Raw genomic sequence first — 14097 nt, 5'->3', positions numbered from 1 at the left:
TGAGAATGTCCTGGTCGCACCCACACCACTTAAGCAGGAAGTCATTTTAATCGGATGTGGAGGAAAAACCACAAAGCCAAAATGCATGTACGAAGTGGAGTTAAAGGTTTATGGAGAAAGTTGTTTAGTTCCTGTCCTTGTCGTACCTGGCCAGCGAGATGATCTGATTATCGGTACAAATGTGATCAAATTCCTTGCACATCGCATGAAGGGTAGCAGTGATTACTGGAGGCTTATTTCTAATCACTCAGCAGAGCCAGCAGCAGGCTGTGAGCAGTTTCTAGATGTAATGGCCAACACATGCTGTTGGAAGGGACCAGAGTTTCCAGACAAAGTGGGAACAGTTAAGCTACACCAGTGTGTTACTCTTCAGCCCAAGCAAGAGCATTTAGTTTGGGGAAAGTTACCACAAAATGCTCCAATGTCCCCAGGGAGTACAGTCTTGGTGGGGTCAACAACTTCAAGGTCCGTGTTACGAGACATTATGGTCGGCCGTGTTGTCACACTCTTATGGGGAGATCGTTGGGTCCCAGTCAAAGTCACAAACCTCTCTGACAAGTCAATCACTCTAAAGAGAAATCGTATAATAGCAGATGTATCCCCATGCATTGCTGTTGAAGATTTTGAGCTTTTCCAAGGGCTGAATCGACTCGAGGAGTCTGAAAAAGAGGGTCAACGTTTGTCAAACACATCATCCGATTTCGGACAGAGGATGGAAGCTGTGGGTCTTACTGATCTTGACATCAGATCTTGTTCTGTGGGTGCTGCGATGAAAGAGAAGCTTGTGCAGTTACTTAAGACGTACAATGATGTTTTCTCTAAGCATGAGTTGGACTGCGGAGAAGTAAAGGGATTTGTTCATCGTATTCGGCTCATGGATAAACGTCCATTCCGTCTCCCTTACCGAAGAATGCCACCCGCGCATTACCAAAAGTTACGACAGGCTTTATCCCAGATGGAAGAACAAGGGATAATCAGGAAGTCTGTGAGTGAGTATGCTTCCCCTTTAGTATTGGTGTGGAAAAAGGACGGCACTCTGAGGATATGCACAGACTTCAGATGGCTGAACGCAAGAACCATAAAAGACGCGCATCCACTTCCACACCAATCTGATTGTCTAGCTGCTCTTGGTGGCAATGTCCTCTTTAGTACCATGGACCTGACTTCAGGGTTCTATAACATCCCTATGGCCGAAGAGGACAAGAAATGCACTGCATTCACGACTCCTGTAGGGTTGCATGAGTATAACCGCATGCCTCAAGGGTTATACAATAGCCCCGCCTTTTTCATGTGCATGATGATGAGCATCTTCGGAGACTTGAATTTTAGCAGCTTATTGTGCTATCTGGACGACTTGCTCATTTTTGCTCCTAATGAACAGGAAGCGATCGAAAGACTGGAAGTTGTTTTTAGCTGCCTGAGGGAGTACAATCTCAAGTTGAGCCCTAAGAAATGCCATCTACTTCGGGCTTCCGTTAAGTTTCTGGGCCACATTATAGACCTTAATGGAGTCTCTGTGGATCCTTCAAAACTTAAAGTAATTTCAAGATTGTCCAAGTTTGATTTCATGGAATACGATGGATGCACTCCATCCGTTCGGAGAATAAAATCCCAGGCTGTTCATCCATCCGTTTCATCCCAGGCTGTTCATCTATAGCAAAACCGCTCTTTGCCTTAACAGCTGGGCAGAGGAAGAAGAGAGGGGCTAAGGGAGATGCCAAAGTGGGAATTTACAGAAAGCTCAAGCCCGCAGATTGGACACTGGACTGTGATAATTCTCTTTATTCTCTTTCCGCCTCTGCCTCGGGATGCCCATCCCGAGGTAGGGAAGAAGTTCCACCATGTCCAGACAACCGACAGATGCCCATCCCCAATTTGAGATTACACCAGATACAGCTGCAGACTGACTGACCATCCCAGCTCCATCTAAGGCAATTCCACCAGCTGCCAAGAGAAATATGACCATCGGACCATCCCAGCTCAGACCACTACATCCCCAACCAAGAGCAAAGACGGACTATTTGTCTTATTAATGCTGAAGTTACAATATTTGGTATTAAATGCTAAACCTAAACCACACGTCAGCAGTCTGAGTGCAGCTATGACACGTCAGAGGGGATCTGGCCCTCCCGGTTGAGCCTGGTTTCTCCCGAGGTTTTTTTCTCCATTAATCAATCATTGGAGTTTGGGTTCCTCGCCACAGCAGGGCAGTGTTGGCCTGCTCACCGGGAGACTGCATTCATTCATTTATTTATTTATTTATTTAGAAATTAGATGTTATTTATTAGAATGAACTTACTCGTTGTATAAATACCATGCACTGTGCTGTGTTTTAACTTTTCTGTTTTTCCTGTTTGCCCCTGTAAAGCTGCTTTGAAACAATACACATTGTGAAAAGCGCTATATAAATAAACTTGAATTGAATTGAATTGATAATGCCGTAAGTACTCTCAAGGAGAGCTTGTTGCACAGCGTGGTATTAGCACACCCCGATTAGCACTCCCCGATCCATTGATATTGGCCGTTGACGCTTCCCTTAACGGGTTGGGAGCTGTACTATCCCAGGTCCCTGCAGGAGAAGACCGGGCCGGCCCAATTGCTTTTGCGAGCAAGACATTAAGCAGCTCACATAGGAACTATCCAGTTCACAAGCTTGAATTTCTTGCACTCAAGTGGAGCGTGTGCAAAAAGTTCAGCCACTGGTTGAAAGGACATACATTTACCATATGGACTGACAACAATCCGCTCACTTATGTCATGACCAAGGCCAAACTCGATGCTTGTGAGGTGCGTTGGGTATCCAAACTCGCAGCTTACACCTTTGAGCTGAGGCACATATCAGGGAGAAAAAATCTAGTGGCTGACGCCTTGAGCAGAGATCCCTTCATTAAGAATGTAAGCAATAGGCTGATGACTGAACGCTACCGTGATTTGCTGGCTGAAGCTGAAGGAGTCAATGGGGATGGAGTTCGGAATGCCTTTCGTCATGGTGCTCAGAACCCACCAGTCTATCTTCAGTCTTATACTGCCACGCTTTCAGACAGAGCTACAGTCGAAGCTTGTTTAAGCTTGCATGATCAATGGGAAGAAACATCCCAGACGAGAGCTGTTCAACTAGTCCAGTCCTTTCGAGATTCTGTACCAGCTGGCTTTGATGTTCTCCCTGTAATCACTGCAAGTGAAATTCAGGAAAGACAAGAGGCTGATCCAAGCATTTCGAAAGTGCTTTACTTTGTGAACCTGAAGCGCCAACCATCAAGGAGAGAGAAGGCCAAAATAAGTTCCAAAGCCCTCGCTCTTTGCAGACAATGGGACAAGCTAACGATTCAAGAGGGTATACTGTATAGAATCACACAAGACCCCTACAGTAAGCAGAAAAGGTATCAGTTGGTCTTACCTTCCAGCCTTAAGGAACAGGTCCTTAATGGAGTACACGATCTCGCAGGTCATCAGGGGCAAGCAAGGACCGTTCATCTGACCCGTCAACGTTTTTTCTGGCCAGGAATGGGACGGGATGTGTGCGAGTACATCAGACAATGTCAAAGATGCATTTTAGCTAAGACCCCAGAACCATCTGCCCGGGCTCCGCTCGAAAGCGTCAAGACATCTATGCCAATGGAGTTAGTCTGTCTAGATTTCTGGACCGCCGAAGATGCAAAGAAACGCTCTGTAGATGTGCTAGTCATAACTGACCAATTCACAAAGCTGGCCAACGCGTTCCCTTGTACAAATCAGACAGCAAAACAAGTTGCTAAGAAGTTGTGGGATCATGTGTTCTGTATTTATGGCTTTCCAAGTCGTATTCACACTGATCAAGGAGACAATTTTGAAAGCACTCTCTTAAGTGTTAAGACTGTCAGGTGTTGCAAAGTCCCACACCACTGCTTACCACCCTATGGGTAACGGAGGCACTGAGAGGTTTAACCGAACCTTAGGAAACATGCTCCGCACTTTGCCCCTGAAAGAGAAACACAAGTGGCCAGAACAAATACAGACCCTGACATTCATGTACAATGCAACAGTTCATGAGACGACTGGTTATGCCCCATTTCAGCTCATGTTTGGCCGTGTGCCAAGACTCCCAGTTGACATCATGTTCAGACAGGTGTTGCATGATCCTATGGTTGTTGATCACAGTACTTACCTCAAGTCATTGATGTCCTATCTTCACGAAGCAGCAGAGATTGCACAGAAGCATTCTGAAAAGGAGCAAAGCAGACAGGCCAAAGGTTACAACAAAAAGGTCAAGGGAACTTGTCTCGATATCGGTGATCGTGTGTTGTCGGCGAACAAAGGAGAAAGAGGGAAAAGGAAACTAGGTGACAAGTGGGATCCTGTTGTGTATACTGTCCAGGACAGAAACCAGCAAACACATGTCTACAAGTTAGTTGATGACAAAGGAAATTTGAAGGTGGTGCACAGAAATCTCATGTTGGACATTAGTTTTCTACCCTTCAATTCATGCGGTGAGGAGGTTGCTTCGACTTCTGTGGATGATTCGGAGAGCGAGTCCCTTGACACCAAGAGTGAGCTCTGTGCACAGGATTTCTCAATCGAAGAGATCAATGGTAGGACCAGTGAGTGGGTTAATGAGATGTCTGATGATGCGGTAGTCCAAGAGACAGTGAATGAGGAAGCCGACAACGAAACTGATAAGCTCAACCTGGATGGAGTTTCTGGTAATCAGTTGCAAGTTGAAGAGTGTAATAACCAGATATCGATATCACAGTGTGAATCAGATTATGACCCGACCGCTCTTACTGTTGATCTAGATCATGGTGCAGAGATTCAACCACAGGTTCTGGCTGTTGACCAGGTTGATAACAGTATTCACACTCCTGATACACAGGCCACAGTTTCAGATGACACTCAGGGTGTTAGAACACGAGCAGGCAGAGTTGTTAAGAAAGTGAACAGATTAATTGAGTCAATGGTTCACAAAACCCTTTTTACTCAAGGAGCTGGGAGTCATTTAAAGAAAAGATCTGGGCCATTTCTTTCCCTATTTTAAAGAGTATTTTGTTTGAATATTTTCAGAGCATATAGTTTGTTCATTTACAGTTTTCGGATGAGAATTTTATTTGTGGACTCAAATATTAAATGTAATGGTCAGGTTATTTTATGGTGTACAAGGCATCATCTTATTCTATGGGAATTTAAGGACTGATCACCCTTGAGTTTTCTAACCTGTTAGCAGGTAATTTACAAGTTGAATCTATGAATAGGTCATTGGGAACCTGTACCAGTTAAGTGGTTGTTTGGAGTCAAGTGAGGATTTTAGTGAAATCTAGAAGGGGTGAATGTAACGGGTTAAAACATAATACATTTAATGTAGGCATTTACTGTATATTCACTAAAATCCTCCTCTCAATTAATTTGATTGTATTCAGTTTTTTTGTGAAATTTGCAAGATCTTTTGTTTAAACGATTTTGGGGACTTTTATTTTGACACTCACTGTGGTGAATTTGACGTTATTTTGGCGCTCCTCTTCCGTTCGTGCTTTGAGCGTTTGGGAGAGGTAAGCGGTTTATGAGGTCTCTTTAAAAGTGATCAAATTCACCTGCTATGGGGAAAATATGCTTATACAGTCCAGCCCGAAATTATTCATACCCCTGGCAAATTCTGACTTAAAGTTACTTTTATTCAACCAGCAAGTTTTTTTTGGACCGGAAATAACACAGGCTTCTCCCAAAAGATAATAAGACGATGTACAAGAAACATCATTGTGGAAAAAATATTTCTCAGCTTTTATTTACATTTGAACAAAAAGTGGCATGTCCAAAATTATTCATACCCTTTGCAAACTGTCGCAGTATATGGGATAGTCCAAAGTTCTATACCATTCCAAATAGTCAAAGCTGTTCTAAAGCATCCTAATTACCCTGATTCATCTGGAACAGCTGTTTTAATCAACTCAACTGGTGAAAAACAGAAGCTCTCTGCTGTTGGTTTGTGGACAGTCATGGCTAAGACAAAGGAGCTCACTGAGGACCTGCGGCTGTGCATTGTGGCTGCTCACAAATCAGGAAAGGGCTATAAGACCATATCAAAATGTTTTCAAGTTCCAGTGGCTACAGTGCAAAGTATTATTAAAAAATACAAGACGTTCCGCACTGTGAAAAATCTCGGAGTACGTGGTCGGAAGCCAAAAGTGACACCTGTGCTGGCCAGGAGGATAGTGAGAGAGGTAAAAAAGAATCCAAGGATCACCACTCAGGCAATCCTGATGAATCTGGGCTCTGCTGGTGGCAACATCTCAAGGCAGACAGTCCAACGGACACTGCACACCGCTGGGTTCTACGGACGCAGACCAAGGAGGACACCACTTCTCCAGATAAGGCACACAAAAGCCCGCTTGGCCTATGCAAATGCTCATCTGGACAAAGAAGAAGACTTCTGGTCTTCTGTTTTATGGTCCGATGAAACAAAGATTGAATTGTTTGGCCACAATGATGTAGCCTTTATTTGGCGTAAAAAAGGAGAAGCCTACAACCCTAAGAACACCATCCCCACTGTCAAACATGGTGGTGGGAATCTAATGTTTTGGGGGTGTTTTTCAGCCGGTGGACCAGGGAACCTAATCACAGTAAATGGCACCATGAAAAAGGAGCAATACATCAGAATTCTCAACAACAACATCAGGCAGTCTGCAGAGAAACTTGGCCTTGGGCACCAGTGGACATTTCAGCACGACAACGACCCAAAACATACGGCAAAAGTGGTGAAGAAATGGTTAGTAGACAAAGACATCAACGTTTTGCAGTGGCCCAGCCAGAGTCCTGACTTAAATCCAATAGAGAATCTATGGAGGGAGCTAAAGATCAGGGTGATGGCAAGGAGACCCTCCAACCTGAAAGAGTTGGAGCTCATCGCTAAAGATTGTAACGCTTTGACCAGGATAGCTCTCACAAAGTCAATGGAAGAAAGAGGTTAGAGGCGTAAAGGCTGTATCACGCACATTTAATGGCAGGTAACACAAGCAACGCAATCCTCTCACACATGAGAGATTACTCTTTCTCAGCGTCACAAAATAACGACGTTCCTTTTGTCTGGGACATGGCTTGCCAGGAGGCTATGGACCTGCTTAAAGGAAAGTTAACTTCGGCACCTGTGTTGAGTTTCCCCGACTTTACTCTCCCGTTCTTCATTCATGCTGATGCCTGTGACGCAGGTCTTGGAGCTGCGTTGATGCAGAGAGATCAGAATGGTAGAGATGTGGCTGTGGCTTACGCTAGTCGGACCCTGCATAAAGCTGAGAAACCTTATTCCACGCCCGAGAAAGAGTGCCTTGCTGTCATCTGGGCCCTGGAACACTTTAGGCCTTATGTTGAGGGTCTGCATGTCACGATCTTTACTGACCACAGTGGACTTAAGTGGTTGATGTCCCGCCCAAATCCCACTGGACGTCTCGCTCGATGGTCTCTCCGCCTTCAGGATTTTGATTTCGACATTGTTCACAAGCCTGGTGCTCGTAACACGGTGCCCGATGCGCTGTCGAGGAATCCCCTAGCGGTTGATTCGCCGCCATTGGACATACTTCTAGAGTACGCTATGATTGGTGGTCTTGACCTCCGTACGCTTTCTTGTGTGACTCTCACGGACCGTTCTCATGTCAGACAACTTTAGCTCGATGATCCAGTTACGGGTAACCTTCTCCTTAAAATGGAGGCCTCGCTCCAACAGGAGGGTGAAATTGAGGGGTGCTCTCAGTATTGCATTCAAGATGGTCTATTGTACTTCAACGACCCCAAACCTGCTTGCGGTATCCATCCTTTGAAAGGATTAAAGCTGTATGCTCCTGAGTCTCTCAAAAGTGCCTTGCTGAGGTATTATCACGATCATCCAACTGCGGGTCACCTGGGAATAACTAAGACCCTAGCCCGACTGAAACTCAGGTTTTTCTGGCCTAAAATGGCATCTGAGATAAAGAAATATGTGACCTCTTGCACAGTTTGCCAACTGACAAAACCAAGCCAAAGGAAGCCTGCCGGTCTAATGGTCCCGATTCGGCCTCAGAAACCTTGGGAGTATGTTGGTGTTGATTTTGTGGGCCCTTTGCCTCGTACCTCCAGGGGAAATGCTCACATCTTGGTATTTGTCGACTACTTTTCTAAGTGGGTTGAGATCGTGGCGGTAAGGGAAGCCACAGCTCATGTGGCAGCCGGCAAAATGCTGAGTGAAGTTTTTTCCCGTCATGGGGCCCCCACCTACTTAATTTCAGACAGAGGTTCTCCTTTTGTGAGTGAGCTGTTTGGACAGATGCTTACTGCCCTAGGAACTGAACATCGGTTAACGACTGCGTATCACCCACAGACGAATGCAACAGAGAGGGTTAACCGTACTCTCAAGACGGCCATTCGAGCGTACGTGGATGGAAAACACACCTCCTGGGACCGATATATCCCACAGATCTGCTTTGCACTGCGGACTGCGCCACATGAAAGCACAGGTCAAACACCGTCTATGATGTTGTATGGGAGGGAGTTGGACACTTCTCTTGATCTGGTCACTCAACCTGTCTGGGATGGGATGGAGGAGACTGAGGTCCCATACTCTGAATGTTTGAGGTTGTCACTGCGGGAAGCACATGATCATGCTAAGGCAGCTCTGGAAGCCAGTCAAGACAAAAGGAAGCTGCACTATGATAAAAGACGCCGATCTGCTACTTATGACACTGGTGACCTTGTCAGAGTGAGAACTCATCCTAGATCGGATGCTTTGGCCAACTTTACGGCTAAATTAGCGCCTCTGTACTCTGGTCCATATCGTGTCACTCAAGTCTTGTCTAGTGTGAACTATAGACTTGCGAAGTTGGACACTGGTGAGGATGCCGGAGTCTTTCATGTGGTCAATATGCAACCTTTTCGCACTTGGAACTTGTGCGGCAGCAATATGATGAGTTTGCCTCAGGATGCGTCTGAAACGCCCTATGATGCATTTGAGGACTGTTTGGAAACAACACAGTTAAATGGAGATATATCTCAGGAAACATGCCCTGCTCTGCCTGATGAGACTGTTGTTGATTGCGACGGTTTCAATGAAAATGCTCAGGACATGCCCAGGGAATACACAAGTTGTACTCAAATCTCTGACGCTGACATTGACGTGTCTACAGGTAGTACAGACCTCCCTGACTTTGACTTTGTCCCTCAGAGCCCTCGTTACAATCTCAGACCTAGGTTGGCCCCTAGAATCACGTCAGGTTGGTCGGATAGTGGATGGACTAATGAGTATCATTCCTACAGATTTGACCTAAAGTGATGTTGAGTTTGTTGGTACCCCTGTGTTTCAATGTTCTTCTGGGGATGTTGTTTTCTGACAAGAGAATAAGTACTTGTACATTTTGGTATGGTTCTTGAGTTTTCATACGTTATGTGAAAAAGAAAAAGAAAAAAAATGTATTTTGTACACATGGCTTGACTGTCACAGGTTTTTGTTTTTGAAATGTCTTTGTAGTGCATACTGTCTAATGTGTAGCTCATGCTGGCATGTCTGCCAGTTATTGGCTTCTGTATGTGATACATAGGTTGGTTAATGGGTTTTCCATGTTTCCATGTATGGGGCTGGATATGTATTTTGTCCTTATGTCGTGTACGGCTGGGGACAGCCATTTTCTTTCCGGGGGGAATCTGTAACGAACGAAACTGTATTACCATGCATCACATTATTGTGCGGTGTGCCCCTTTAAGAGACTGATCACGTCACTTCTGATGCGTGCTATGCGTGATAACGTTGATTGAGTTGAGCGTGAGTGAGATCCACCATAGATGCTAAACGTGCTCTACCCTTTTTCTATATTATTGTTTTGTTAGTTTTATTTTGTGACGCTGAGAAAGAGTAATCTCTCATGTGTGAGAGGATTGCGTTGCCTGTGTTACCTGCCATTAAATGTGCGTGATACAGCCTTTACGCCTCTAACCTCTTTCTTCCATTGACTTTGTGAGAGCTATCCTGGTCAAAGCGTTACAAGATGAATGGGCAAAAATACCAGTGGAGACATGCAAAAAGCTGGTCAGCAATTATAGGAAGCGTTTGATTGCTGTAATAGTCAATAAAGGCTTTTCTATTGATTATTGAGAAGGGTATGAATAATTTTGGACATGCCACTTTTTGTTAAAATGTAAATAGAAGCTGAGAATTTTTTTTTTCCCACAATGATGCTTCTTGTACATTGTCTTATTATCTTTTGGGAGAAGCCTGTGTTATTTCCGGTCCAAAAAAACTTGCTGGTTGAATAAAAGTAACTTTAAATCAGAATTTGCCAGGGGTATGAATAATTTCGGGCTGGACTGTATGTTCATGTAATATGTGTTATGAGGGGATTTATAGTGTTTTGTCGTTTGTTTTGTGTGTGAATGGTATTAGTCAGGAAATGTATCAGGCATGTTGTGTGAATTGGTCTGTTTACGATGCGTGCCGGCCTTGTAATGCATTTTATATTGTGTAGGAGGTGAAAAAGGTTTGTGTCGTGCCTGATGGTGACATTTGAATTCTGATTATTTCCAGGTATGTCTCCTCTTTAATGTACTTTATTCATCTGCTTTATATTTTGTTCATTTTATTGTTTGATTTATTCGGGTGATGTATTATATGATGGGTTTGGTGACCATCTGTATTTTACATTTGATAATTGTTTCAGTTCATGCTTTGAGCGTTTGGGAGAGACCACATGGCAAATAAACCTCATTGAGATCTCCAGAGCTGTTGGTTGTCCAGTCTTCTTTTTAAAACACAACGCAGAGTTATCAGTCGTGACAGCGGTCAGGAAGGACCGGTTACACACGGACACAAAACCTTGTCCAAGCACACTCAAAAGGAAACCAACGCAAGTATCAACTATTTCCTAAATAGGTGCGTTTAGGCTGTAACCCCTTTTAACTAAGGAGACTGTCCTCGATGGTTCATGCAGATGTGAATAGTTGTTTGTAATACTGCCAATCTTTGCTTTGTCTATTTCTTCCATTTCTTTACTGCTTTTACGTTTCATGTCTGTTTGTTATTTCTTAGTTAGTCGGTTTGTTTTCCCTTTAGTGTGATCAATAAACCTGCATTTGTCTGCACGCTCAAATTGTTGCTGTGTTTCTTTATCACATATTAACATCACTTAAACTGCTTGATTTCGTTATAATTTCTGGAGCGGTACTGTACTACATACAGTAAGAGTGTTATGTTTCCAAGGCCAGGAAAGTAATATTTCTTAGATTTGATATACGATCTGCGGATCACTCGCTGGATGAGTGAATTTAGTTTGTCGCTACTATCAGGTCTGCCGAATCCGATAAAGTGTATAAAACAGGTATAGTTAATCATCATTAATTATACGTCTTTTACTGTGATCAAACTCATAGTTTTCCCCGAAATACACTACACAGGACTTGACATATCTTGCAGCAGGTTTGAGCTTCTTCCCACATAGCAGACAGACTCGGCCCGAATGTGGCCTCAGAATGGCACTGCTGGCGCACTGCTGGCACTGGCATGCAACAAGTCAGCCGAGTGTGGGCCATGTGCGGCAGTGATGGTACTGGATCCATGACGGCAAACAATAATTGGGCCGATTGTGGATGGAGGTGTTGGACCAATTGTTGATATTAGGTCTGTGGCCCAGATCAGTCTAGCGATTGTAGGCCACATTTGACATTGTGTAATTCACAATTATTGCACGGTTACATTTAAACATGTTTTACCTTGTACATTTTGGCAACAGGTTACAGGCAGATTTGGTTAACTCCGCTCAGCCTGTTCTACTAAAATGTTGAAATATCAAGTAAAGCAGCACTCTGTCTATTAAAAGTACTTCAGGCTGATTCTTTTTTAAAGTAACCTGGCCTTAAAAAACACTTGCACATATTTTTGTCTATTTAATGCTTTGTCATACAACTAATTATTTTCGTAGGTTACATAGATTGTGGTTTTAATAGAAAAGGCTATTGGTTCATGATGGTATTTTAATGGAAACCTTAAGAATTTTTTTAGGTTCTATTGTTTTTCAGCAGGGAACAAGCTTGCAGTATAGCAGTGTGCTGAGCTATATTTAAGGTATCAGTTACAGAATAGGTTAATAAGGTATCAGTGAAGTGAAATATCATAATCAAAATAATTTCAAAATGAGTTAACGATTTAAATAAAGAGAAAAGTTTTTATTATGTTTTCACATTTTATTGTACTTTTTAGTTTTATGGCCTAAATCAAAATAAACCAACACTTGAAAATAAATCTAATTTTGGAGCAAATATATAAATAGCAAATATATAAGTATATTTGTGAAATACACATAACAATGAATAATACGCCCACAAAAATATGTTTAATAGCAAAAAAATTTTTTTACTTTGTATAACAAACATTGAGCCAATAAAAAAATATGCTAACACAATGTAAACACAAACTGCAAGACTTTGAAAAGGTAAAAGTGATGTTGTGAAAGACAAATAGAAAACAGCAGCTCATGACAAAACATTCAATTTATTGATAGACATGTGTGACTTTAAATTCAAACTCCACAAACTGTCACAGGTTCTCGGTTTAGCTTAATGAAATGGTAGTAGTCAGTCTTTCAGGGAACATCAAAGAAGTCAGTGTAATGAACTGTAGGCCAACATCTGAGCTCTTGATATCTTCAGCTGGGTCTCACAGAAAAAAAAAGACCTGCAAGAAAAATCAAACAATTCATACCCATTACAAATCCATTCACTCACAAACTCATGTGGCAATAATATTCAATTTATTGTACAACAACACAACAATTCTCTTTGTAAAATATTCCACCTGAATAAAATATCCAATCAGTGTGTATGGAACAAAACTGAACAACTAGTTGTTGATGACATCACGGTACACACATTGGGACATCTGTTAACATTAGCTTCTAATAATTTGAATTCCAATAGTTCCTGTAGTCACATATTGTTTTTCAGCAGCCATGTTAACAGATTAGAACATTTATACACAGCACATGTGCTAAAAAAAACTTTTGAAACACACAACCGTGTCAGAGGGTTGTTGGCCAAACAACATTAGCATTTGAAGGATTTTTAATATCTTCCTCACCTACAGTGGTACAGGAAAAGCACGGCATGCAAAGCAAGTGCACCAGAACACTCTGATAAAGGGGATGTTCAGACACAACCTGAAACCATTAAAGATTAGATAAGAACAATAATGTTTTTTACATTCAATCACAGTCAGAAATTATAAGAATTCAACAACACTCAAAAGACATATGTTAAGCACAACAGTGACTGCCTCCGTTTATAGCAGTCTGTACATTTAATTACAGTGAATATAAAGTTCAACTCATGAACGCTTAAATAACTTTCAGATCTAGATATAACATACTGTTTACATCATTTGTCTCTGTTCTAATTATTTTTTGTTCTTATTTCATTACTTGCTTTTTAACAAATAAACGTTTTATTTACATATATGAGCTCATGTGTTGTTGTAAGTTTTAGTAAGATTTAGTAATTGTTTGCTATTTGCTGTAATAAACCATCGCATCTACCTCGAGCATTGAAATAGCCAAACGCCTATCTTAAATTATGCTTTACACTTTATCGATGCTGCATGTGGCCTTTCAACATTTTCCACATCAGACAGACCGTGTGCTATCACGACAATAAATTACAAGATTATAATGCAAGAACGTTTCAAAACCCAGAACAGTATAAGAACAACAAGTTGGTTCTTATTTTATATTTTAGTATAAGGAACTGTGTAAACTCAAAACACATTGCTTACCTCAGACGAATCGGTGGCGGTTGAACTTGGCAATTAAATCAAATGTGCAGTCTATGCGCGTGCGCAGAACTCCGACTCCTCCCACCAAGTTTTCAACCAGTTTGCATCTGGATCAGTTCATCCATTGGCTGGTTAATTGTTTTGGCGCGATTTACATGATCACGACAGCTTCTCGCGTCATCTGATTGGTTGATTTGAGTCAGGTTCACGGGTTACTTTGGATTCGAAAACTATATTCCCGCCCAGGATTCTTCTCGTCTCTTCTTCAACGGCTGTTTTTAGGTAAGTGTGGTCGGTGCTGTTGTTGTTAATTGGAACAATTTTCTTAAACGAGTAATTTTATCTGAATCCTCCGT

At 42.4% G+C, this 14097-nt stretch overlaps 1 long non-coding RNA gene across 1 annotated transcript; it reads right to left on the bottom strand.

Annotated features, from left to right (window-relative positions):
• Positions 1 to 12303: 12303 nt before the first annotated feature.
• LOC130437554 (uncharacterized) lies at positions 12304 to 13354 on the bottom strand. The gene is made up of 2 exons (XR_008909203.1): positions 13052 to 13354; positions 12304 to 12649 (listed from the first exon to the last, which is right to left on the bottom strand). It is a non-coding gene; the product is annotated as an uncharacterized LOC130437554 (long non-coding RNA).
• Between the last annotated feature and the right edge of the window lie 743 nt (positions 13355 to 14097).

The sequence above is a fragment of the Triplophysa dalaica genome, chromosome 1, assembly GCF_015846415.1.
Source record: "Triplophysa dalaica isolate WHDGS20190420 chromosome 1, ASM1584641v1, whole genome shotgun sequence".
Classification (NCBI taxonomy): Eukaryota; Metazoa; Chordata; class Actinopteri; order Cypriniformes; family Nemacheilidae; genus Triplophysa; species Triplophysa dalaica.
The sequence above is the reverse complement of the archived record's forward strand: the minus strand, read 5'-3'. Positions and strand labels throughout refer to the sequence as shown.